Source organism: Rhinopithecus bieti, unplaced genomic scaffold (genome assembly GCF_001698545.2).
Source record: "Rhinopithecus bieti isolate Rb0 unplaced genomic scaffold, ASM169854v2 scaffold_10654, whole genome shotgun sequence".
NCBI lineage: Eukaryota > Metazoa > Chordata > Mammalia > Primates > Cercopithecidae > Rhinopithecus > Rhinopithecus bieti.
In genome coordinates this window covers 1,391,375-1,418,774 of record NW_016806688.1, presented here as the reverse complement: position 1 = coordinate 1,418,774, position 27,400 = coordinate 1,391,375, and positions in this window count along the sequence as shown.

The following is a 27,400-nucleotide window of genomic DNA, read 5'->3' as shown; positions in this document are numbered from 1 at the left end:
GCAGGTAGATTACCTGAGGTCAGGAGTTTAAGATCAGCCTAACTAACAGATGAAACCCTGTCTCTACTAAATACAAAAAATCAGCTGGGCATAGTTGTGGTTGCCTATAATCCCAGCTACTTGGGAGGCTGAGATAGGAGAATCAATTGATCTGGGGAGGTGGAGGTTGCAGTAAGCTGAGATCGTGCCATTGCACTCCAGCCTGGGCAACAAGAGTGAAAAACTCCATCAAAAAAAAGAAAAAAGAAAGAAAAGAAAGGAAAGAAAAGAAAGAAAGGAAAGAAAGGAAGACAAGAAAGAAAGAAAGAAAGAAAGAAAGAAAGAAAGAAAGAAAGAAAGAAAGAAAGAAAGAAAGAAAGAAAGAAAGAGAGAGAGAGACAGGGAGGGAGGGAGAGAGAAAGAGAAAAAGAAAGAGAGAGAAAGAAAGAAAGAAAGAAAGAAAGAAAGAAAGAAAGAAAGAAAGAAAGAAAGAAAGAAAGAAAGAAAGAAAGAAAGAAAGAAGGAAGAAAGAGAAAGAAAGAAAAGACCTGAGGCTGTGTAATTTATAAAGAAAAGAAGTTTAATTGGCTCATGGTTCTACAGACTGCACAGGAAGCATGATGCTGGTATCTGCTTCTAGGGAGGCCTCAGGAAACTTACAATCATGGCAGAAGGTGATAGGGAACCAGTATGTCACATGGGGAGAGTGGGAGCAAGAGAGAGCAAGGCAGGTGAGGTCCCAGACTTTTAAACAACCAGATCTGGTCTCGAGTGACCTGAGTGATAATTCACTTATCACCAAGGGGATAGCGCTAAACCATTCATCAGGGATTTGCCCCATGATCCAGTCACCTCCCTCCAAGCCCCACCTCCAACCTTGGGAATCACATTTCAAGATGAGATTTGGAGGGGACAAATATCCAAACCATATCAGGCAGGAACCACTTTTGCTCACCATTCTATCCCCAGCACCCAGCAGAGTACCTGACAGCAGGTATGCTTTCTGTGTGTATGTGTGTCTCAGTTTCTTCATCTTTAAAAATTTGGTGAAAAATCTCTATTTCACAGTGTTTATGTGATAATTAAACAAGATAATTTATATAATGTGACTTTCACAGAGCCTGGAAAACAGAGTGCTCAATAGATGGTAGTTTCAAAAAGTAAAGATGTGTACACCACTCTGGGCCCATGGAAAAGGGCCAAGGCCAGGTTTTGAGTTTGGATATCATACTTGAGGGGCTCTGAACCAAATACAGATACTCTTAATTATTCCCAAGACTGGCGTGACCTAGGAAACCAAGTAGAGAACTATAAAAAACATAGAAATAGCAGGTATAAGAATCAGCCTTACCGTTAGGGTAAGATGTGAACAGATTAGATAGCATAAAAGTAAATAATGACTAAATTTCAACCCTCTGTCTTCATGCAGCCTGTCTAGTTACTCACGGTGTTACCCAAGCACAAATGTAATAGAAATGGGGAAAAAGTAACACTTTTACAAGCTCCACCCCAGCCTACAATTCCACTACCTTTCTTTCCGATGGAAGGATTCTAGCCTTCTGGGTTAGCTTCAAGGTGTCATTTACAGTATTTCAGAGTTGAGGCTGACAAATTTGTGAGTAGAGATGCACAGTCTAATCAAATGGCATTGAAATGACTTTAAAACATTGTGACTCATTCCTATAGAAATTCAGAATTCACTCAAGAATTGAAAGCTTTTGAGCAAATGTCGCCTGTTGCTTGCTACTCAAAGCAGATGTCCGAGCACTTCTGTCCACTGCATCTTGGCATCAGAGTTACTATGAAAAACACAACACAATCAGGCACTGGACAGAACAAAACTTTGCTCACATAGAGAAGAGACAGAGCAAGATCAGCTTCAGCAGAGGGTGTCAGTCCTCTATGCCCAAAGGGGCCCTCCTGGCAGCAGATACCAGGCAATTGGCCTGCACTCACCCTTCTTGCTGCAGCAGAGGGACCGTCTTCTCATGCAGCCTAGTTGTGGTCAAAAGACTGCATGCATGGAACTGTCTTTCCCAGCAGAAGTTAACTGACATCTGAATAAAAATTTAAGATTCCTAGTACCCAAATCACATGAAATAATTAGGAAGAGTGTGACCTTTCAATAGACATCGGGACTATTTTTTAAAAGGACTAACCGTATCCATATATGTTTCAGAAAGAATGACTTGAATGCATATAGTCTGCATATCTCCCTTAGCCTACTCAAGATGGTGATTGTAACACGATTATGAGCTGCAGATACAGTAACATTAGCTAAACAAACATAAAATTGTCCCATAGGTGGGTGACTTTTCTACCCTGGAAAAGTTTGAAAATAAATACAGAAATGAATAAACAACTCAAAGCTACAGTATAAATATTGTTGTATTATGTTCAAGCTAATCCATATTTCTTTATTTAAACTGCTTAAGATAACCCTGGCGTGTTGAAAAATCTGAAAATTAGCCTTCTGATGCCAAATCCAAATCAGTAATTGATTTTAGAGTTATGATTTAAGTTGAATGCTCTGAAAGAATTTGACTAAGTTTGTAAACACATTGAAATGCTTATGTGAACTTGAAATTTCCTATATTTATATACTTACCTTATTAGATATACAAACATTGCTTAACTATTTGGGAAGATTTTGCTTTCTAAGGCATTTAAGTTTGTCCTTGCAGGTATTTTGAGTGCTTAAAGTGAAAATTAAATGTATTGGGTACAAATGTAAAATTTTAAAGTCTAAGCATATTGAATAAATTAGGTGCATAAATAAGGTTGCTTGTTTAACCCATGTTGTATGATACGGTGTGCAAATGGGTGTCCAGATGCTACATCCTGTATGGCAATCAGGGTCCAATCAAGAGATAGAAATCGCACAGCCATTCCCCCAGGGAAAGTTAGATACAGAGTTATTACCTATAATAGGGGATTGGAATAATAAGGGACTCTCTAGTAAGAAGTAAAGAGAACCGTAAAGACTATAGGAACAGCAGACATAAGAAGCTGTCTTGGCCGGGCGCGGTGGCTCATGCCTGTAATCCCAGCACCTTGGGAGGCAGAGGCAGGCGGATCATGAAGTCAGGAGATTGAGACCATGCTGGCTAACATGGTGAAACCCCCTCTCTACTAAAAATAAAAAATAAAATAAAAATTTAAAAAAAGGTAGCCAAGTGTGGTAGTGGGCTCCTATAGTCCCAGCTACTTAGGAGGCTGAGGCAGGAGAATGGTGTGAACCCAGGAGGTGGAGGTTGCAGTGAGCCGAGATTGTGCCACTGCACTCCAGCCTGGGCAACAGAGTGAGACTCCATCTCGGAAAAAAAAAAAAAAAAAAAAAAGAAAAGAAAAGAAAAAAGAGGCTGTTTTGCCCTTAAGTGAAATGTAGCACACAGGAAGAGGTCTACCCAGGGCTGTGATCCAGAGCTTGCTGGAGAGGGCATGATCATGGCTCCCTGGATGGTAGAGAAGTCACTGTGGTGCTCTGTGGTGGGACTTTCTGGAAATCTACCCTCTGGAACTTCCATAAATCCACTCTCTAAGACGCCAGTTGTTTACGGGAGTATTTTGCCAGAAGCATGCTGCTACAAAACCTCCTGAGAGGGTCCAGGGGAGGGAAGTTTCTGGCTGTTCAGGTGCTGCTGACTGTGGGAGCCTCCCAAGAGGAACACACTGAAATCAAGAAGAAAATCCCTGTCCCACTGTGCCCAGTGCCCACTACTGACAAAGCGTAACATCAGGCCAGCTGGCAAAGAAAAAGATATTCAGAGGGCTCATTGAGGATGGACTTTCAAAGAGCAAATAATGAAGGATGGGGCATGTAACAGTCCAACTGATAACAGTCACAGGGAAATTAATCTGTTCATGACAGACTAAATAGTTAATAGTTAATAGTTTTTATTTTATGCTACAATTACTAAATTCATAAATAGAATAATAAGACTTGAAGTTCAACTTAAAGGCTTAAAGAAAGCTGAATTTTAAAATTATGACTGATTTACATAAACTAATATTAATTTAAAACCCAGCTAACTATAAACAAAACCAAGTTCTTTCTACACTCAAAATCTATCCTTGGTTATTAATAGTTCATATTGACACTGGGGTCTTACTTATTCTGAAAAATTCTGTAAATGTGTAGAGAAAGAAAAAAGTGAAGTAAATACATAAAGCAATAAGAATGTAGCAAGGAAGAGAAAACAGAAAAGCAATTATGACAGTGGTAAGGAGACTCTGGCAGAGTTTTGAGCGAAAAGGCTTAGGAAGCAGCCAAGGGTGTGAAAAAACTGGAGAAGAACAAGGAGGATTTATAAATAAGTGCTTCTGTATTTTGAATTGGATTCCTTTTACTGTTTCTTAGGAGATGCAAGTAAAAATTGGAAGTGCAGTACTTTTTAGTCATTTTTTGTTGCTGAATCGTGTTTTGGTACATGACACATTATGGTGAAACCAAGTGATGTGAAATCCTGGAGCTTATTTGGATCTCACCTAAACAATGAAGTCTGACAAACAATCTATTTGGAAAGCAAAAACGCTGCCAAAGCCCTTCCAAGATAATGACATCACCAGCCTGGCTGAGAAGATGGCTGTGCCAGAGGACCGAATCACTTCCAGTCTGCTGTCCACGGTGTGGCCTCTGGCCCCTCACATGTACACTGTATGGTACGGCTTGAGCTAAAGGAGTGAGATAAAGCTTCACACCTTCACCTTTAAGTGTTTGAGAGCACTAATCCTTAACATCCCTCTATCTTTCCCACCCAATTTGTGAATCAGTAAAGAGAGAGACCCAAGAGTCTAATTACTGATGAAAGCTAATATTGAAGAGCGGGTGACTCAGGTCTACTGGCCAAATAGGCCTGATAATACGTTCCCCCTATTTAAACAGACTGACCCATTCACAGCTTTGGAAGTACTGAACAGCCATAGGGTACCCTGCAAGGGAAGTGCAAAGCAGAGCATAATTTATATTTTCTGTCACTGCCTCCAGAGACCCCCCAAGGAGAGGAAGGGGCTAAATCATGTGAATGAAATGCCCCTGAATCCATTAATTATTAGCACTTCCTTCGTAAGGTGACATGAAGCTGTAGAAATGAGGTTCTCCCTAGATATTTCCTAACCTAAGACTCAGTCGGGAATGTGGCTACTCTCTTGAGGGAGGAAATTGTCCTAACCACTAATGGGACTTTAGATCCTGCCCCCAACCCAAGAGTCTGAAGTGGGTCAGAAGAGTGCAGGACAGAATAAGACAGTGCAAGGTCATTCTACAATCAGGGTTGAAAACTCGCTCTGCTATTTGGCTCCCCACTCTAAATTATGTCCAGTCACAATGTCTGATTTTGCTCATCAGTGTTTTTGCAGTTAGATTGTATGCCAATTACATGAGATTACAGACAAGAAGTGAATTACATGGAAATTTGTAACTCTTCTCCTTCTGCTTCTTGTTCAAATTCAGAAACTTTACAGCCCCCTTGGATCCATCCCCTACTCAATAATGGCTCCCATCCCCTGCTTTCCTTGTACCTAGGAATTCTGTATCTATATTGTCTTTGCCATCTCCATTCTGTGGATGAATTTAGATGTCAATTCATCAACTTCCTATAGTCTCTCAATCTCATCACCCCACTACCAGATCTCAACTTCTAAAAAATGTGTGCAAAGATGCTACTTACAATTAGATGCTGTGAATTATGTTAAATATATAGTTTCTCAAATTTTATCAAAAAACAAAAATCCTTCAGTGATGAAGGAAAATACCAAAACCTATTTTAGCACAAAGTATTTCATTTTATTTTTTTTAAGTTTTATTGTAAACAATAAACATTTTATTTCTCTTTGGATAGACCTCCTTAGCAAGACAAAAACTAAAAGGGTTGGTCAACCAACTTCAGCGACTCTAGGTTCCATAACCCTGGATCACAGGGGCAAGACTATGTTCTTAAATTCTTAGTTCCAGTGATGGTTTCAGAGGTAGTAGCTACCTGAAGGATCAGGGAAGAATGGTTTTGAGACTCATTCTAGTGCCCTCCTAGCACCGAGTCCGGCAGTCCTTCTGACAATTTTGAAAGCAATCGAGTCCCCCATCTTAAATTATTTATTGCTTTAAGTACTGAGAGTGGTTCTGTTTCCTGAATGAATTTCTGACTTATCATTATCATTTTCCTTAGCTCTAAAAGGCAAAAGACTTACATGAGCTGAAGAAAGCCCAGAGTCTATCACCTTAACTCTAAAACCACATAGATCAGCCAGCTGCTAACTCTCTCAGTGTGAATTCAGTTACTCATTTTTTTCCTTAGAATTTCACTTTTCTTCTACTTTTGCACTTTATGCTGTGCATTACTTACCATCCAGGTTCATCTGGGGCCCTAGGATAGTAATTTTGCTGGGACAACCCTTAGTTCATCTCGATGGAACTAGGGAAAAAAGTCTAGTGATTTTGCTGATTTAATATTCAAAGCAGGAGTGTGGTTTGAACCTTCGAAAGAGCCAGCATGGATCTGGAAACTGTTTTCCCCAGCAAAGATATTCAAAAACTGACCCTTAAAGAATGATTTTTCCAGGGAATAAATACACTTCAGCAAATGTTGACTACAAATTCTAAAAGACAAAGTAGTTGAATCCTTTTAACAGAGCCAAAGGCGAAAACGAGTGTCCATCACAAATGAATGGATAAACAAAATGTGGTCTATGCATACAACGCAAAATTACTATTCAGCCGTAAGAAGAACAAAGTTTCTATGCATGCTACAATATGGGTGGACCTTCCAAACATTATAGCAAGTGAAATAGGCTGGACACAAATGGACAGATATTATATAATTCCACTTATATGAAACATCTTGAATAGGCAAATTTGTAGAGACAGAAAGTAGGTTAGAGGTTACCAAGGACTGGAGAAGAGGAAACATGCTGAGCTAATGCTTAATGGTTACAATGATTCTACTTAGGGAGATAAAAATTTTTGGAAATAGTAGTGATGGTTGTGTAACATCGTGAATGTAATTAATGCCACTGAACTGAAGGGCACAATTAAAAATGGCTAAAATAACAAAATTATACATATATTTATATAAAACTACAAGCACCACAAAAGATTAAGTAAATGGCAATCATATATAAAAACAGTGTTTAATTCTCTAAAGGTTTCTGGTAACAGTTCTGGGAAGCAATGATGATATGATGTAGTTTTCACAAACACGTGGACTGTGCATCTGGAGACCATCTCTATAAAAGATGATTGCAGAAGTCAGTCTTATCATGTAAAAAGCACGCCACTAAAAAGTTTTTCCAAGCTTATAATCAGCACCCAAAATAGCCTTCAAAAGTGTGGGAGAAGGACAATTCATTTAAACAAAAGGAACTTAGAAAAATTCTTTACCTTAGAAAATGTCTTTCAATCTCTCTCAGATCAAAATACAAAGCTTGATTTGCTTGCCCGCCTACATATTTTTTTCTTTTTTAAATCTTAATGTCAGGATAGGATAATAGCCCACAGACAAATAAATCTATCTCTGACAAAGCAGCTTTATCATTATATATGCCAGTGCTGGACCACACCGTATCTCCTGTAAGATCAGAATCTCAAGGTTAAGTAGGATATTAGTCACTGCATTCTAAAAATAAAAATGATACTTTCTGAAATTCATCATGCAGTTGAAGGTAATTTTCTCCAGATTTATAAGCTTCTCTAGACTGGTATTCTATTCACTGATCTTAAGCCCCCCAGGTGATTTTTTCGGCTGGAGGATTTGTTGTTTAATCTATGCAACTGGCTTTCACCAAGATAATATTTTTTTCCACATGACCTATTAATGTGAGACATGGTTGAAAGTGTGTCACTCACAAGCTGTGGGGTTAATAGGGGTACTTCTGCCTGGTGCCTGGGGATTCTCATTTTCACCATCCCCAAGTTCATTTACCGAAGAAGACTACCTGCATGGGGCTAGTAAATCATCATTTTGGAGACTACATTTTATAAAATTGACTAAACCCCCCAAGTAGGAAAAATCATATGAAATAAGTCCCTTCCCAGAAGCATGTTTTTCTACTCTGTAACACTTATCATCCTTTATCTCCCTTCACCCTCTTCAGAACCCCCTCCCGGCCTCTACAACCACAACCACAATCTACACTAATCAAGAAATTATTTTACACCATACTCCTTTGAAGTAACTGAGGGTTTTCCTATGACAAAGACACCATTAAATGTGAAATGTAGCAACGCTTATTCCATTTTAAGTTACTAAAAGTTAGAGGAGCCTTTAAGATAACAAATATATCCAAGGGAAAATCAGAGATAATGTGGTAGTGATGCGTACTAGGTGAAAAGAGTTATTAAGATCATAATACTTCAGACTCAATACCTTATTGCAGAGCTGGAGAGACTTTGGAGACTGTTTTTCATTTTAGACCAATTTCTCCCTTTTGAAAAGGAGGGATGCTGAGGCACAAGAGTTGGAAAATCTCTTAATTTCAGTCTAGCCAGACCACTGACTCTCTACGACAAGTCCCTTTATGGATTGGGGCTTGCTGTGGATGGTACAGCACTTGCTCCTGGCCCCCATCCATGTCCTGCCTAACGTTGCTTATGTGATACCATAATGAAAGGATGCTGGAGTGAGACAGAAGTAGAACAGAGGTGAGCCTGTCCCTCATATTTCAAGGATAAAGAGACCTCTTTAGAGGTGTGATGGCCTCTTGCAACCTACATGGTTTAATAAGGTTATTCTGGCTCAGGATGCAGAAAATGCAGATGCCAGCCTTGACTCTGGCACTCATTGCACCTGCCTCTCCATATTTCCTCTGCAAGAGTTTTCCGAACCTCAATTCCCGACATCTGTAGCAGGCAAGAAGGAGTCTAGATACCTAACTTGCCTTCACCAGGTAGATAGAAAAGCATTTGCTTGTCATTTAATAAGGTGTTATTTAATAGGATGATGAGAAGAAAGGTTTCTGTTGGAGCAATGCAGAAAGGATAAGTTATTTTATACTAGGCACAATGGCTCCATTTTCTGCATCAAGAGTTGCATTAGAGAGAATTTCACTACCACAGTTATCATGAGTAAGAAATTTGCTGGAGTTTACAAATTTTACACTGAGCTCGAGAAGAGGAAGAAGGGGTGGGAAGAAGGAAAGTGAAACAGAGAGACTGAGGAGAAAGTGTGTGTGAAAGAGAGACACAGAGAGAGAATTTCTGAGGTTTTTAAATTCAAGAGAGACCTTATTAAGTCATTTTTCTCCTGTTAGATACTAAATGGGGTGCTCAACAAGTGCTGTCCCCACCCGTGCTATGGCCTGCCTTGCTAGTGAAATCTCTCAGGATAAGTTCTTTTTGGCCACTTGATTAAGAACACTCCCTCAGATAGGTTATATAACTTTACACTGAATTCCAAGCTGAGGCAGGTTGCATTACAACAATATTCTGCAATGAGCATTTTTAACTGGCCTTTAAAACCTGAAGCAGTCCTGAATTAGCTTACCTGATGAATCTCAGGACTGGGCCCACTCAGGTCTTAGTAACTGTGCATCCGCATTTGATCTGACTGCTCGGCTCCTGTCAGCAGAAGAGACTGACACCTGGGTCTGTACATCTTATTCATGGCAACACAGTCATCTCAAGGGGAATGCTTTTCTTCCACTATTCATTGAAACTGATTTGAGAGTCACTTGGTATTCTATTGCCAAACACAAAGGAAATGCCAGGAGACTGTGGCCTGCTGTTTACTTGTCACAAGGAATATGGTCAGAATGACTAGATTCCTACCATCTTTATACTAGCATTGTTTGAATGTGATTATTCAATATCAAAATGAGACAGATAGAGGGTGAGCTAAGATGGTGAGAGGGGTGGAACCCCTAAACATCTAGAGTCCAGGCCGAAGTTTCCACTTTTAAAAGTTAGTCATAAAATCAACTGGGCTGGAGAAACTGGGAGTGAACTGATCCATGCATTTGTAAAACTCTCAAATGTCTGCACATTTAGCCTTAATAATCATGGAAACCTATCTCTCCAGTACTGAGGCCACTTACTATATATGTGACCCTACCTAAGTCACTGAATGTCTGCAGGTACCTGTGGGGCTTATTGATGTCATCATCAACATCTGTATTATCCTCATGGGACTTCCTGGGACAGAAAGAACGTCATTGGGAGATTCTACCTTCAGACTCTCCAGGACATCCTATCTGGGTAATCAAACTGCCAACAAGGGAGGTGTGAAACTTCATCTTTCTCTGATGGACCTCTCAAACGTGGGAAGACTGCCTGCATGCCAGCTTATTTGTGTGAATGCCTCCTTGAACAAGTCCAGAAATTTAGGAATGAATGGGGGTCATAGCAACCTTACACAATCAGCCTTATTAATCAAGCAGAACCAGAACTCATCATTCTTCTTTTAAACAAAAGACAACTGGGCTGGTCCCTGGGCTTGACAAAGAAAGCCACAGGAGCCCCCACTTCAAGACCGTTCCAAAGGACTCAGTTCTCTGGCTCTGATGGTGGGTGGTGGCATGAGGAATTCACTATACTTCACATCCTGGAATGAAACAGAGTTGAGTTCCAAGTCCCATTCTTGCTCTAACAAGACCTCTTGAGAGGCCACATAATTGTCCAATCCATGGGCCAGGTGGGCTCTCAGGTAGTGCAGTGCTGATAGCTTAGTGCAGACAGGAAGGGCATTTTCAGTTCCCACGTCTATGCTGATGACTCACAAAAATTCATTTCTCCAAAAAGATGGTACCTTGATGCCATCTTTTGCCCCTGAGCATTGGTGGTAATGGAGCAAGAAACCCTGACCTCCTCTGCCTAAGCAATAAAGCCTCCAGTTTGAATCCAACATGGAGGGTTATAGCATTTCTTCAGTTTCATTAAATGTTTGCTTGGGTTTGTACAACCAAAAGTATATTCAGGAAATATGAGGACATGACCTGATGTCCAGTTCTTACTGCTAGGAACCAAGAAGAACCTCTTGGAGAATTGAGTCAGCATTGGGTAGATGGGCATCAAGGGAGGGTGTAGTGTAGTAGGATCCAAGATTGTACTCCACAGGGAGGGAGCATCAAAAGAGGGTGTAGTGTAGTAGGATCCCAGGTTGTACTCCACTGGGAGGTTTCATATATTGAGCAGCCTAAGTCTACTATAATAAAACTGTGTGTGGTAAAACAGCTCTTATGACTTAATGGGACTTGGTATCTAGGCCCCCTTTTGGTATGTCAAAAACCTGTTTGTTAGCCTTGAAAATTAAGAAGGATGACAAAATATGTTAGATTAATAGACAAGATGAAAATAAAATAAAGGCCTCAAGTGGAAGATGTGGTGACCTAATGAACTTGCCTCTTTGGGTAACAGCCTGTACTTTCTAAGTATACAACATTTCTGGAAGAGACTAAAAGGGCAACCCACACACATAACATGCCCTCACCTTCTCAATGTATCATTTAAAATGTCTGCAACACCCAAACCCCTTAGGAAATCTGTCCAAGTCTGTAGTCTCTGCCCACAGACCCAGGCATGCTCTGCACCATCCGACCTCAATCGGGCCACAGCTGATTGCTTGTCCCGAGATGGGCATCTCTCTCAAGGGCGTTCCAAAGTAAAGAGACCAATGATCCAAGATTTACATGGCCGGGCTCAAAATGCTTAAGCAAGCGGGGCCAATGAGATTCCTCAATACATATTGGAACTGGGAAACTGAAAGGCTGTGGATAGTAGTCTGGGGCCACTACAAATAGAGTAACAAGCTCACGGTGATCCTGGTTGGCCATGGATTGATGGAGCTAACAAAAACATGAGTAACAGAAACACGAGTAAACAGAGGAGAGCGACAGTGGGAAAAGGGGAATGGAGCCAGTAAAGGTACAAATAAAATGCTGCCAGATGGGAAAGATAAAAGAAAAGAGAGCCCTGAGCTATCCCTACTCCCCTGCTGTTCCTAGCTTTCACATCCTTCCAGGCAACTCGTCTCTTCTTGCATCTAACACACACAAAGGCTGTATCTAAAACACCACCTCTGGTCACTCTAGGGACAGGCTGGCATTTGGAGGTGCTTTGCGGGCATGTCTCTCAGTTCCCAGCTAGATAGGGATGTCTAGTTTCTTACACTACACGATTTTATTTTCTATTTGTCACAAGCAAAAACTGCTTATGCTTGCACACTCTTGACATTAAATATATAGTACATACTTCCAGGTCTGTTGGTGGAAAGTAGTGGCCTTTACCCCAAAAACTGGTTGGTTGATCACAGACTTATTACAGTTGGAAAATATCACCTTTGAAGTGATTCTTTACTAACTCTCAAAAACAATCTCATTTTTCTTCCTGAGGGACACATTTTAAAGAGCCAGATGGTGCATGGCTGTGGCACAGCTCTCTGTTCTCCCCTCCAGCCCCATGGATTAGCCGCAAACACTTTCTTTTCATCCAGAGAAAATATTTATGTGCATTTGTTTAGCACTATTTCAAATATCTCACTTGGCCCTCAAGCAATGAGGCAAAGGAAGTAGATGAAATACTATTTCTTACAAATTTAAGACTAGGAGTCTAAGGTATAGAGAAATATAGTGACTTCTTGAAGGTCACACAGCACTAACAGGTAGTAGAATAGAGACTTGAACATTTTGATGTGTAACCAGTGTCCTTTCCAGTATAACGAAGAACATATCAGGTTTTATTTTGTACAAAAGTGTTTCCATTAACTTTACAATCCTAAACAGTGTGATTGGGTTGAACCAAAGGTCCTTTGCCTTTGAGTAGAATATATTTAGAGCACACATGTACATTGAATAGAAAGGTGCACACTGGAGCACCTCACTACTCATCTCTAGAGGCCAAATTGAACTCAAACCCATGATCCCTAATTTCCAATATCTTTAAAAGCCTTAAAGTGTTCATACTGCTAATTGTAGTATTCTTTCAATTATTACTTTATTTAAAATGTACTTATTGTGTGTATTCTATGAGCCATAATTATTGTATGGGCTAGATGCAAACACGTGAATTAAATGAGGCAAAGTCTCTGTCTTCATGAAACTATCTTTCCTGGGGGAGACAGAGAGTTAAAAGAAAATACATCAAGTCAGGTAGTGATTACTACAATTAAAAGAAAAAAGAGTAAAGAAATACAGGGTGACAGGGAGATCATAAGGTAGTCAAGCAAGGGCCAGGGAGGTGATGTTTAGGTAGAAACCTGAGTGAAATGAGGAAGCAACGCATGCAAAAATTTGAAGAGAGTTCCAGATGGAAGGAACAGCAAGTGCAGAAGCCCAGGTTCGGAGGAGGCTTGGTGTGTTGGAGGAGGAGCAGGGGATCAGCGAGGCTGGAGCTGCATATTTGAGGAGATAGTAGTAGGAAATGAGAAAGGAGAGCTAGCCAGGCAGGATCTTACAGGTCACCATATGGGCTTTGGACAGGAAGAGATCATGACAGTATTTGACTTAAGAGATGCATACTCAGGGGATATTTGGAGAAAAGATTACAAGATGCAAGAGTGGATGTAAGGAAACAGTGAGAAAGCCACTGCAGTGGTCCCTGCAAGAGAGGATGATGCTGTACATCTATCCCATTGCACTCAAACATGCTGTTACTTTTCCATTTATCTTGACCACATGTTTCCCACCAGTTCCTGCCTAATTTCTCTGCTCCTCTTCGCAGCAAATCTCCTCCAAAAAGCAGCCTATATTCACTGCTCCAATTTCTCTGCTCTCATTTCCTCTTAAACCCTTAACATTCATGGATTTGTGATACCTCTCTTCCAAAATGACTCCTGTCAAGGTCAGTAATGACATCCACATTGCTAAATTTGGTGATCGAGTCTTGGTCCTTATCCTACTCATCAACAATGAGAGTCATCATTTACTTTTAGGTGCCACTGTACAGGTTGTAACGGCCCAAGGGAACCTAAAAGAGGGGATCAGTGGCAAGGTGTGGGGGAATCTGATCCACATTTCAGTTGCTGACTTGCTGATTAGAGGCAATACATTCCCAAGAAAGGGTGACTTTTCTACTTTATACAGGGCATTATCTTGACTAGTAGCAGTGATCCTGTTAACAGCAGTTGACATAGTTAACCAGTCTTTCCTCTTTAATATATCTTCTTTATCTGGCTTCCAGGACCCCATTCATTTGCTTTTCCTCCCGACTCACTCATGGCTCCTCTCAGTCTTTTTTGCTGATTCCTCATTGTCTGTTGGTGGCCATGTAGGTGTAGGAATGCCTCGGTGCTTTCTATGCTCCTCTGTTACCTACTCACTTATAATTATGTGATATCATCCAGTCCTTTGACTTTAATGCTACCTATTTATTCATAACTCCAAATCTTATGTCTCTAGTCAAGACTCATATTTCTAGGACTCTCCTCAAACTCCAAGCTCTCTTAAATCCAATTGCATCCTCAATATCTCCACTTGGATGTTTAATAGACGTCTCAAAATTAATATGACACAGACTGAATCCCGATCTCTTCCTCCTGAAATCTGCTCCTCCCACAGTCTTCTCATCTTGCTACAGGGTAACTGTCCCCTTCCCATTGCTCAACCCAAACACCAGGAGTTGACCTTTCACTCTTGTCTTTCTCTCACACACCACATCCATCCAACAGTATATATCAATGGATATATTAAAATCTACAATATATGTACTTACTATGTACCCACAAAAATTAAAAATTTAAATTAAAAAAATCTATGGATACCATCAAAATCATTGGGTACCTTCAAAATCTATCTAGAATTGAACTTCTTACTACCTCCATTATCCTTTCCTGGTAGGAGCCATCCTGACTATTGCTTGCTTCACTGCAGTGGCCTCCCAACTGGCCTCTCTTCTCTATGCTCCCACCTTTGCCCCTTACCTTCTATTTTTGACATAGATTTCAGGCAGATCCTGCAAAAATAGAAGTCAGATCATATCACGCCTCTGCTCAGAACACTCCAGGGACTCCCAATTTCCCTTAGAGGAAAAGGCAAAGCTCTTTACAAGGTCTTCTAAGTTCCCACTTGACCTTCCCTCCTACCTTATGTGACCTTGTCCTACTTTTCTCATTCTACCTCACATGCTCTGGCCAGCTTGCTATTCCTTGAACATGCCAATTACACTCTGATGTGAGGGTCTTTGCCGTAGCTGTTTCCTCTGCCAGAGACACTTTGTCTTCAAAACATCTATATGGCTAAATCCTTCTTCTCCTTCAAGATTTTATTCAAATATCACTTTTTAAAATTACTGCCCTGTCCTCCTACTTTCCCGTTACTCTCTCTTCTCTTTGTCCAGCTTTATTTTCTTCCATGGTGCTTATTATCTTCAAACATTTATATATTATGCTTAAAATTTTGTGATCTGCCTCCCACTGCTACAAATGAAATCCTATGAAAGCAAAAATGTTTTTTGGTCCCCAATGGAGCCCAAGTGCCTAGAATAGATTCTGGCACATGGTAAGTGTTCAAAAAGTATGTACTGAATGAATGAAATAATAAGAATATGCTATTGGATGTTGTCTAATTTTCACTCTCGTGTCTACAAATGAGTAGCTATGTCAAATTCTCATATAAAAATAGTTAATGACTTGGAAAGCAATTTACAATCTAGTGCTAAAAGCTTTACAATCAGGTTTCAGACAACTAGGTACAATATGGTTCACTTTTATTTAAAAAACGTATATATTGGCATTAAAAAAAGAATGGAAGGAAATATTTATTCAACAAATATTATGCACCAGGCACCCTGTGCAAGTTAACTCTCTCGAGTGTGAGATTATACATTACTTTTATTTCTTCTCTTTGATTATTTGTCTTTTCTGTATTTCTACACTCATTTTCTATTAATTTTATAATAAAAAATTAGAGTGCTTTTATTTGCTTATGTGCTTTTGAGTGGTCTATGTTTGGGGAGCACATTTTCAGGATATATGAATGGCCCTACCTACATACTAGTTTACCACAGTATTAGTAGAAGAAGCTACAAATGGAGTTATTCATCCCAAATCTCATTGCCCACTCAAGTAAATGCAGGGAGAGCTATGACATCAGAAATCAACACTCCTCCAGCAGCTAACAAGATATTCTAGGCAATTTATAAACTATGAGGATAAGAGTAGACATTTTTTCATTGCCCACCCACCCCGGTCTCTCAGCAGTTTAATTGCTTGTTAGAAAGACACTTAGCAAATCCTTGAGCATGAGAAAGACAACACACAGTAAATTTCAGTATAATTTTCTTGTGTTCATTAAATCACTGCCAACTTGAACATGATTTCCTCTGTACTGAGGTACACTTATCATTTCTAAGAACAGTAAATTTTATGTACAGGTTTGAAAAGTGAACTTAACCTAGAGTTTATTCCCTGGAGGTATTTCTATAACATGCTATTTGAAGATGCCTCTGTTTCAATTTTTTAAAACCTCCTTCTGCAGATGCAGTCCTAGGCTGTGAAATTCTCAGGATTAGAGTGGGACAGATGTTTCCCGGTGCTGATTTTTTGATTTTTTTCTCACTGCCACTTTGTGCTTTGTTATATCAGTCAGATAATAAAATGCTTAATTAGCTCCTTCCTTTTGCCACAGGATCATTTTATAAAATGGTAAATTAAGAGTCTTCAAAATGAGAAATCTCCACTTAGCACTCAGGTATCTAAGTTCACGTGTGTCTCCTAACCATCTTTGTCTAATTGAAATACCCAGGCAGGGTTGCTCATGATTAGACATCAGACATCAGGCTTCTATACAGACATTGGTTGCTGGGAAGGGTATCCACACTAGCTCACACTAGGCTACTTAGAAGCTTTGCCTCTCAGATTATGTCGACCGAGAAAGTCTTCACCCATCTGACTATCTGTGTGGAACAATCCAGTGGAAGAATCAATAGCCCTTTCCCTAAGGGTTCTTCTGCCCCGACTGCAATTCACATTGTCTGGTGTCCCTCAATTTCTCTAATCTTAAAAACAGAGAAGTTATTTTCCTTCTTTCTACTCCATCCGCCTTGTCACTCCATATGCCAGCCTTTTCAGTTTGCTCATTATACAGGTGATGTGCTCAGCCAGCTGCCTGTCCATGTTTCCTTTCCTGTTTGGCCTCTTTTCCCTGGGAATGAACAAAGGTATTTTCTGAATAGGAAATTATTTTCTCTGCAGTCAAACTGGAATTTCCAGTGTGACCTTCCCCCACCACCCTCCTTGAATGGCAGATATTTGCTCAGGGAAAAGCTACCAGGCAAATCAGCTGACATATCGCCTGAGGTGACCAGTCAAAAAATAAACATTCTCAGGATGTTGTTATAACTACTATTTTTGGCAAGTAGAGACATTCTCTCTGCTAGTAAGTATGGCAGTTTGGTTGGGTTAGGTAGCTCCACAGGAAGCAAGAGCTCAACGCTGATCACTGTTAAGCAGACAGGGATGATGGCACATGCAGTGATCAGCTGATTACATTAATGCATCAGCACATTCGTTTAATGTAGTCAAGGTCAAGGAGGTCTTTGTCTCAGTGGTGCTAGACAGGAAACTCAAAATATTATGTATGCCGGCAACAAGTGCCATGATTGATTTTTGTTATGGAATTAATCTGTCAAGAGTTGCAGTTTCAGGTTTGCTGCCATGAATTATATCTCCAGTTCAGCTGGAAGACACAGTGCCAGAGCAGAGGGCTAAGCCATGTGTGGCTATTTGCCTTAGTCAGAGCTTTGTGAAGTGCTGCTGCTGCTGTTTATAGGGACGTAGGTGTGAGGGCTGGAGCTAAACATTATTCCATTAAATTGTAATAAAAAAAGACACCCACCTCCTGTAATGACAGCCAGGCCAATGCGGATAGAATTGTGGGGTTGAGTTTCTTGATTTATGGGTCATAGCTTCAGAGATTCTGATTTAATACACCTGGGGGAGGAGATCAGGGACAAACATCATGGGTAGTTGGTGGCCTCACTTGGAAACAGGTGTAAGATGTTAGGACTTCACCACAGTTGATGACGAATTATTAGAGAAAAAATTCACATGCCATACTGTAGACTTGTTGGGAGTACTTGAGGGGTGTTAGGCAGGGGTGAATTGGCATTCTAAAAGAAACACTCAGGCAGGAGTATACACATGGATTGGAGACTAAGGAGACTAAGACAGAAGAATAGTAAGGAAGCTGTTTGCAATAAAGAATTATTGCATTACGCCCCTGATGGAGATACCCATCAGACTGCCATCCTGACCCCTTAGGAAGCTCAGTATTCACAATCAAGGGACATATTTACCATGGCCACAACAATTGATGTCCTCATCATACCACAGAGTCTTTTAATAGACTTCTCTTCTAAAATAGACTTAACTTTGACTCACATCCTTCTCTCCTTTCTATCTCTACCTCTGCTGCTCATATGTGCCCCAGTGCTGGTTTTGTGGGGAGCTATTTTCTTTTGGAAATCATAGAATAATTGTATGAATAATTGTTCAAACATTCTATTCATTACTATTCAGGAAAGGATGTTCGAAGACCTTTTCTTTTAGAAAATAATGATTTGTTTTGTCACTTTGTTTTATTTTCAAAATGCCTAAGCTGGTGCTCAATTGGCAATTTTAATCTTTTAGTGGCAGAGCATATAGAAACATAGGATTATGGGATCTCAGAGGAGGAAGATCCTGTATTGGTAATCTAACCAACTCATCCAAAGCACAAATTCTTTCCACAACAACACCTCCAATAAATACTACCACTAATAAAGTCTAAAACTAATGCATTTTACATTTGTTAATTATAAGCATTGCTTTTATCTCCATTTTTCCAAGTAGGGAAACTGAGGCACAAAAAGGCACAACTTGAAAGGGGTAGAGCTGGGATTTCAACCCAGGCAGTCTGTTTCTAGAATGTGTGTGTGCTCTTAACCATTATGGTATACTACCTTCAGTGCAAGTTTCACTTGATTACTTCCAGGCATGGGTGTTAATTAGCCCCAGAAATGGCCCACATCATTCTTGTCAGTTCTGGCTATTTAGACATGTCTCCCAGTGACCTAAAATCTTCTCTTTTTCTCCCCTGTGAGTCCTCTGTAGTAAAAGTTTAATCTGTCTGTTGCCAAAATTCTTTTTCTGGGAACACAAATTTGTCTTCCAATCCTTAATTATCACGTCTTTTCCTCCACCAAGTTTGTGTGTGACAGTTTAAAGCCAATGTATTTTTTTCTTTCACATGAAGTTCTGTAAAGTTCACCCTCACTGAAGTTCACCCTCTCTAGGTGTGTGTGTAATTACTATGGCACTTGCATGCTTAGTGATGTAAGTTTCTTCAAACCATGAGTAGAATTTTATATTTTTTCTTATTAAATTGCTTTTAAGACAGAGCCTATTTGCTGCAATCTATTGAGATCTCTTGGGATACATACATACTGGTATCTCAAACATTGTCCACTAGTTCTGGTTTCATGGTATTCAAAAACTTAGTGAAAATGAAGAAATTGAGGCTCAGAGAGGGTGAGTTGTTCAAGGTCTTAGTAAGAAGAATTCACACCCAATTCTCTCTGATCTTAAAATGCACACTAATCCCACTGCTTGCTCTTGCTGCCACATCTGCTCTTCACAGCCTCTGTTCTGGGCTTGCCTCAGGCTCCAGCCCTGGCCTCCAACAAGTGTGAAAGGGGCATGGTTCATGCAGATTGCCTTGTCTCAGCAGCCACCTCACTCTCCATTCCTCATTTTTATTTGACTTGAATTGGGAGAAAAGGTGTTGTCCTGATACATGGCCTAAGCATAGTGTAGCTCTTGGCTTGATATTGACTCTTTTTAGCCATCTCGTCTGTATTATCTGTGATTATGTTTTCTGTTTTAAAAAAACTTAATTAAAGGCATAATGAAATTAATTCATGGATGTGCTAATGTTCAGAAAAATGTATTCCAAAGACCAATGTGAATTAGTAAGAGGGTTTTTAAATCCGTGTTCTTGGGCTAGGGGATAATACAGAGTCAACTGCCAGCATTATTTTCTCAAGGCAGAGGAGAGTGATGCTTAGGAAGTTACCTGCAAGTTATATAAACCAGAGAGAAATATGTAACTGTCAAGCAGCTCGACAGCTTGGACTAAGAGGAAAGAGTGTAGCGACAGTGGAGACCACCTCAAAGATCACTTTGAATCCTAAAAATAAGGGAAGTAAAAAATAGAAATAGAATTCTCTCTTCAGAATCTTGAGATAATTTCCAGTCTTCTCCTACTTTGCTCTCCTTTTGCCCTCACTGCAACACATCTGTGGACATAGAGCATTCTTGACAGTCATTTAGAAGTACTTGTCCCCATTTTCATTTTAAATCATTTTCCTCACATCCTTTCTCTCTAATCAAATTAAGATATGATTAGGAGCTATTATCTCAAAACTATGCTAGTTACTCTGAAAGATTCACATAATGATAACTACAAGGTCCTTTATAGAATTTGAAATCTGTTGGTAAGACAGAATATACAGACAGGAAATAGCCCTACTGCTCATATTCAATATATCACTCAGGGCTAAACCCATCATGCTAGATACATGTTCTATGAGAAGTGGGGAATTTATTCATTTTACCTGAAGGCATTTAGTGAATGCCTGCATATGTGGGGTTCTGGAGCAGGCCTAAGGAAACAAAGATGACTCAGATATTCCTTCTGACCTCAGGGGCTCATATGCTTCTGGGAGAGACAGAAACACAGACAGATGATCAGAAATCTCCATGAATTGGTCTTTGTGTTAGGTCTGGGAAGAGAAGTAGGATTTTACTGTATGTGGAACAGAAGGGAGCTGGTAATATGACACATTTTAGTTCAGCAGAAGGGACAAGAGAAACTCAGGAGGGTAGTAAGCACACCACCCGGGCAAGGAAGGACTTTTTATTTGGAGAAGGATTATAGAGGAATGAGGAAGCTAATCTGGTTGGTAGGACCACCCATGGGTAAGGCAGTTAGGGTGGTTACCAGGGCCGTGTGTTTTGGAAGGAGTGCAGCAAAATGCTGTGCCTTACAAAAGCAACACCTAAAGTTCATTTTAAAAAATGAATTGTCTTTTGCATACATATGCATTGTTTTATGATAGCCTTTAATATGCATCCCTGTCTTAATAGAGTCCCCCCATATTCTATATTCCATCCCTGACATTCTGTAGGGCCCAGAGTAAGACATACAAAATAGTTTGTGTTTATAGTTTATAAATCAATCTAACAAAATATCAAATGAAAACTATTTTATATTTCTACCTTGATAAATATACCTTCATAACAACCATGTATTAGCCTGTTCTCACACTGCTCTAAAAAAATACCCAAGACTGGGTAATTTATTTTAAAAAGAGGTTTAATTGGCTCATGGTCCTGCAGGCTGCACAGGAAGCATGATGGCTTCAGCTTCTGGGGAGGCCTTAGAAATCTCCCAATCATGGTGAAGGCCAAAGGGGGAGTGAGACATCTCACATAGTGGGAGCAGGAGCAAGAGACAGCAAGTGGGGAAGGTGCTACACAATTTTAAACAACCAGATCTCATGAGAACTCACTCACTATCAGAAGAACAACACCAAAGGGATGGTGCTAAACCATTCATGAGAAACCCACCCTCATGATCCAACCACCTCCCACGAGGCTCCACTTCTAACACTGCGGACTACAATTCGACATGAGATTTGGTGGGAATACAGTTCCAAACCATATCACTCCATTCCTGAACTCCCAAATCTCATATGGTTCTCACATTGCAAAACACAATAATCTGTTCTCAACAGTCCCCCAAAGTCTTAACTCATTCCAATATTGACTCAAAAGTCCAAAATCCAAGGTCTCATCTGAGACATGACTAGTTCCTTCTGCCTATAAGCCCATAAAATAAAAAACAAGTTAGTTACTTCCAAGATACAATGGGAGTATAAGCATTGGGTGAATACTCCCATCCCCAAAGGAAAAAATCAGTCAAAAAAAGGGCTACAGGCCCCACACAAGTTCAAAACCCAGCAGTGCAGTTTTTAAATCTTAAAGCTCCAGAATAATTATCTTTTGACTCCATGTCCCACATCTAGGGGATATTGATGCAAGGGGTGTGTTCCCAAGGTCTTGAGCAGCTCTGCCACTGTGGCTCTGCAAGGTTCAGCCCTTGCAGCTGCTTTCAAGGGCTGTCATTGAGTTCCTGTGGCTTTTCCAGGTACAGGCTGCATGCTGCCACTGCATCTACCACTCTGGGAGCTGAAGGATGGTGGCCCTCTTCTCATAGCTCCACAAGGCAGTGCCCCAGTGGATACTCTGTGTGGGAGCTCCAACACCACATGTACCCTCTGCACTGCCCTAGCAGAGGTTCTTCATGATGGCTGTGTCCCTGCAGCAGGCTTCTACCTGGATATCTAGCCTTTTCCATACATCCTCTGAAATCTAGGCAGAGGATCCCAAGCCTCAACTCTTTCACTCTGTGCAATCACAGGCTTAGCACCATGTGGAAGCTGCCAATGTTTATGGCTTGCAACTTCTGAGGCAGCAGCCCAAGCTGTACCTAGGCCCCTTTGAGCCATGGCTGGAACAGGAGTGACTGGGATGCAGGGAGCAATGTTCTGAGGCTGCACCAGGAAGCAGGGCCCTGGGCCTGGCACAGACGGCCATTCTGTCCTCTTGGCCGCTGGGCCTCTGATGGGAGGGGGGCTCCTATGAAATGCCTTTGAGGTATTTTTCCCCATTGACTTGGTGATTAGCACTTGGTACCTTTTTACTTATGCAAATTTCTGCAGTCTGCTTGAATTCTTCTCCTGAAAATGGGCTTTTCTTTTCTACCACATGACCAGGCTGCAAATTTTCCAAACTTTCACACTCTGCTTCCCCTTGTCATGTAAGTTCCAATTTTAGGTTATTTCTTTGCTCACCCATATGAGAAAAGGCTGTTAGAAGCATCCAGGCTAAATCTTGAATACTTTGCTGCTTAGAAATTTCTTCTGCCAGATACCCTAAATTATCGCTCTCAAGTTCAAATTTCCATAGGGTAGGGGTACAATGCAGTCAAGTTCTTTGCTAAGGCATAACAAAAGTGACCTTTACTCCAATTCCAGTAAGTTCATCATTTCCATCTGAGATCTTGTCAGTCTGGCCTTAGTTGCCCATGTCACTACCAGCATTTTGGTCATGAACATTCAACCAGTCTCTTACAGTTCCAAACTTTCCCTCATCTTCCTGTTTTCTTCTGAGCCCTCCACACTCTTCCAACTTCTGCCCATTACCCAGTTCCAAAGTTGATTCCACATTTTCAGGTACCTTTCTAGCAATACACCACTCTTTGGTACCAATTTTCTGTATTAGTTTGTTATCATATTGTTATGAAGAAATACCTGAGACTGGGTAATTTATAAAGAAAAGAGGTTTAATTAGCTCATGGTTCCACATGCTGTACAGGAAGCATGATGCTGGCATCTACTCAGCTTCTGGGGAGGCCTCAGGAAACTTCCAATCATGGCAGAAGGCAAAGGGGAAGAGAAGCATCTCACATGGTGGGAGCAGGAACAAGGGGTGGGAAGAGGTGCTATATACTCTTAAATAACCAGATCTCACAAGAACTCACTATCAAGAGAACAGCACCAAGGGGATTGTGTTAAACCACTCAGGAGAAGACCACCCCACATGATCTAATCAACCCTCACCAGACCTTACTCCCAACACTGGGCATTACAATTCAACATGAGATTTGATTGGGACACAGATTCAAACCACATCAATGTGGAGTATCAGTTTTGTATTTAAAAGCTCTTAGGATCGTCCAAATTCCATGCTATCATATGGTGGTTTAGGGAAATATTATTGATAACTGACTGCCCACTCTTCCCACCCTACTGTCATCACACATTATAGGATGTTCAAATATATCTGTATACTCCTGTTCACTTACCACATTCCATCACATCCCTCACTCCCACAAACAGTCACTCCTTGGCCATACCTGGGGCCTATAGGGATGGTCATTTGAGGTATGGTATACCCTTGGGAGGATAGATTCAAAAGAAAGATGTGCACAAGCCCCTGTAACAGGCTTTCAGCCATGAGTCCTAGGTACCCAGATGTGACCTAGAAGTTGGAGGTTAGGGGGTGTTGAAGGTTCCTGGTGGGCCTGTTCCTTTGTTCCCAGCATGCCTACCCTAGTAAGGAGGGGTGTAGACAGAGAAGTGTTATATGAGGTGCCCTAAAGTATAGAATGCAGGGCAGGTGCATCTCTTATCCACATCTAAGGGCAATACTTCCTCCAGCATCCTTGTACTGGTCACATTATCTTGAGACCTTTACCCTTCTAAGGGAAGTCCTGACTGTTAGAACTAAGGACTGTTTATGCTGATGTTCCCAAAGTTTCCAATAAGATGGCTCCCTCACTCAACTGTTACATTTTTAATCTCCTCCTAAAGGCCTGTCTCTTGCAGCCATCTTCCTCCAAGACATAGCCAAGAGCCAGTTTACGCATGTGTGACAAGCAAGAGTGAGTTGGGTAATTTACCTTTCTTACTGGTAAAACATTACGAATTACGAATTACGAATTACGAATATCAAACATTAAACTATTTTCCAGTTTCTTTAGGTTATATTTTACCATTGCTTCTCCACCAGCGTGAAAAAGAATAACTTCTTTTGTCATTGAGGCTAGAAAAGGAATAAAATAATAGAATGTGGGCAAAGAAAAATAAAAACCCCACTTCTTCTGGCTGCAAGGGAATGCTGGGCAGGAGTCCATCAGAGCATGCAAGGGGTAGTGGTGAGATCATTATGCTGTGAGCTCCATCCTGGGTAGAAGGAAAGTATTTGAATTATCAACCAGAACACTTTGATGGTACAAGGACTCTTACCCCACTCTCTTTATTGACTTCTGGAGAAGGCTACCTCACCGCCTTTTGCAAACCACAATGGGTACAGCTACATCAAAGCAGAGGTGAATGTGTAGTAAGGTTAGCAGAGACAGACAGCCTGAGTACACTTACTAGACTTACCTTCCCCTTAGCTCTTTAATGGCAAAGCTAGGGCCCCAGCACCTTGAATTCTGGTAGATTCAGACTACTGGTAAGTAGTCTGGTACCACTGATATATAGACTTCTGCTGCCATCAATTAATATGCATGGCTACAAGGACCATTGGGTTTGTTCTATTTGTCATCTTGGTCATTCAGCAACATTTGATGCAGTCAACCACTTCCTGCTTCTTGAAACCCTTTCTTCACTTGACTTTCAGGATATCACTCTCTCTGGGTTTATCTCCTACTTTGCTAGCTTCTTTGAGTCTTTTTTTTTGTCTGTTCCTTCCTGTCTTCCCAACCTATAAACTCTTGGCCTGAAAGATCATGTAAATGCAATGATTCCCAGGTTTGCTTTTCAACATTGGACCTCTTCTCTGAATGTCAGATTCATATATCTATCTGCTCACTCAAGAGTTTATTTGAAAGTCTGTTATTAATGTAAAATTGAATATTGGCAATCCACTAATGTAACTGGGTACTCAAACATAAGGTTTTCAATGATCGATAGAATGAGCAGTCAAAATTGAGTAAGGATAGATGAAACAGCCCAATGAACAATTTATGAATGCCAGGAATATTGTACCCCCAAACTTCAAAGCACATATTCTTTTATGATACACATGGAATATTTAGGAAAATTAATGTTGTGCTAGGCCATTATGATAACTTCAATAAATTTCAGAGAATTAATACCAAGTGCAACTTATTTTTTGACCACGATGCATATAGTTAGCAATGAATTTAAAAAATATCTAGAAAACTCTAAATGTTTGCAAATTAAAATCATACTTTAGAACAACTCTGGCCAAAAAGTCACAATAGAAATAGGACATATTTACAACTGAACAATCATTAAAGCAGTATTTGTCAAAACTTATGGTATACAGTCAATGCATTACAGCCGAAAATTAATGAATTAAGTATTCAACCTCTTTAGTTAGAAATAGAACCTAAATAAATCTTTAAACGCAGAAGAAAAGAAATAATAGGAATAAGAGCAGAAATGACGAGCTACTATAAAGTGTATGAACCAATCAAATATAATCTCTTTAAAAATGATATGTTTCTTCCAAATAGGCAAAATTCTGGAAAAAAAAATCAGGGAAGAAAAGTCATAAATGAACAATTTTTAAGAAGGCAAAGTGTGGAATACCTACACATGGAGGACAGATTAAGAATATTATGATCAGTTTCATATCAAATAAACCCTAAAAACTGAGAAGAGATGGGCAAATTCCTAGACAATTATAACTTTCCAAAATTTACTCACAAATAAGTAAGAAAATTGAATAGTCCATAGCCAGTAATAAAATCAAACCAGAAAAAAAATGCTGGTTTTACTGACTTTACTATGAAACATTCAAAAGCCGTGTTATTCTAATCTTAAACTATTCCTAAAATAGAGAAAAAAGAGTAGACTCTCTTTTTTATTTATTGAGGCTGGCAGAGCTTGTATACCAAAATCTGACAGTGGTAGTACAAAAAGGAAAAGTTAGAGTCAAATATGTCTTAGGAACATAAGTGTAGAAATGCTAAATTATTAACCAGCCAATTCCAGACATGGTTAGATAATGTTTTCATGACCAATTTGCATTTATCTCAAATATTCAAAATTAGATTAACACTGGCAAATTAACAAATGCAATTCACTGCATTAACAGATGAAAGAGAAAAATGATTTGGTCACCTTAATGACTTTTGAGAAAGCATTGATGATTTTCAACAAAGCAAGAAACAAAATTGTCGTTATTTGCCAATTATATAATTATGTACATAGACAACCCAAAAGATTCTACTGTTATTAAATGTGCATACCATTTCTAAACATATGCAAAAATTATCTAGAAAATATCATTTTAAATATCTATTTGTAATATCAAGAAATATATGAACTATCTAGTAATAAACTTAAGAAAACATATACAAGACTTTTAAGGACAAAATTTTAAACTTTTATTGAAAAGTCTTAAAATATACAAATAAGTGAACTGGACCATTTTCATTGATAGAATAACTCAATATCATAAAATTGCCTGTTTTTGACAAAGGGAAATTTGAGAAATTTGCCCTATAAGATATAAAAAAGTTATATAAAGCTATAGCAATTAACAACTTTGTATTGGCTCAGGAACAGATAAATAAACCAATAGAACAGCAAGACAGTCTAGAAATAAATCCATTTTATACAGAAACCTGACATATGAGAAAACTGACATTGCAGATTAGTGAGGCAATGACAGATTAGTTAATAAAAGGCACTGGGACAATTGGTTCTTCATGGAACAAAAAATGAAATTGGACCTTTACTTCATGCCCCACACAAAAATTGATTCCAGATAGTTTTAAAGCATGTGAAAAGAAAATTTAAAACGTTAAAACAGAAGATAGAAAATTCCTTTATGACCTTGGGATAGTAAGAATTTCTTAAATAAGATATAGAAATTCAGTGTGTGAACTAAAATAATCAATTTGACTACATGGAATT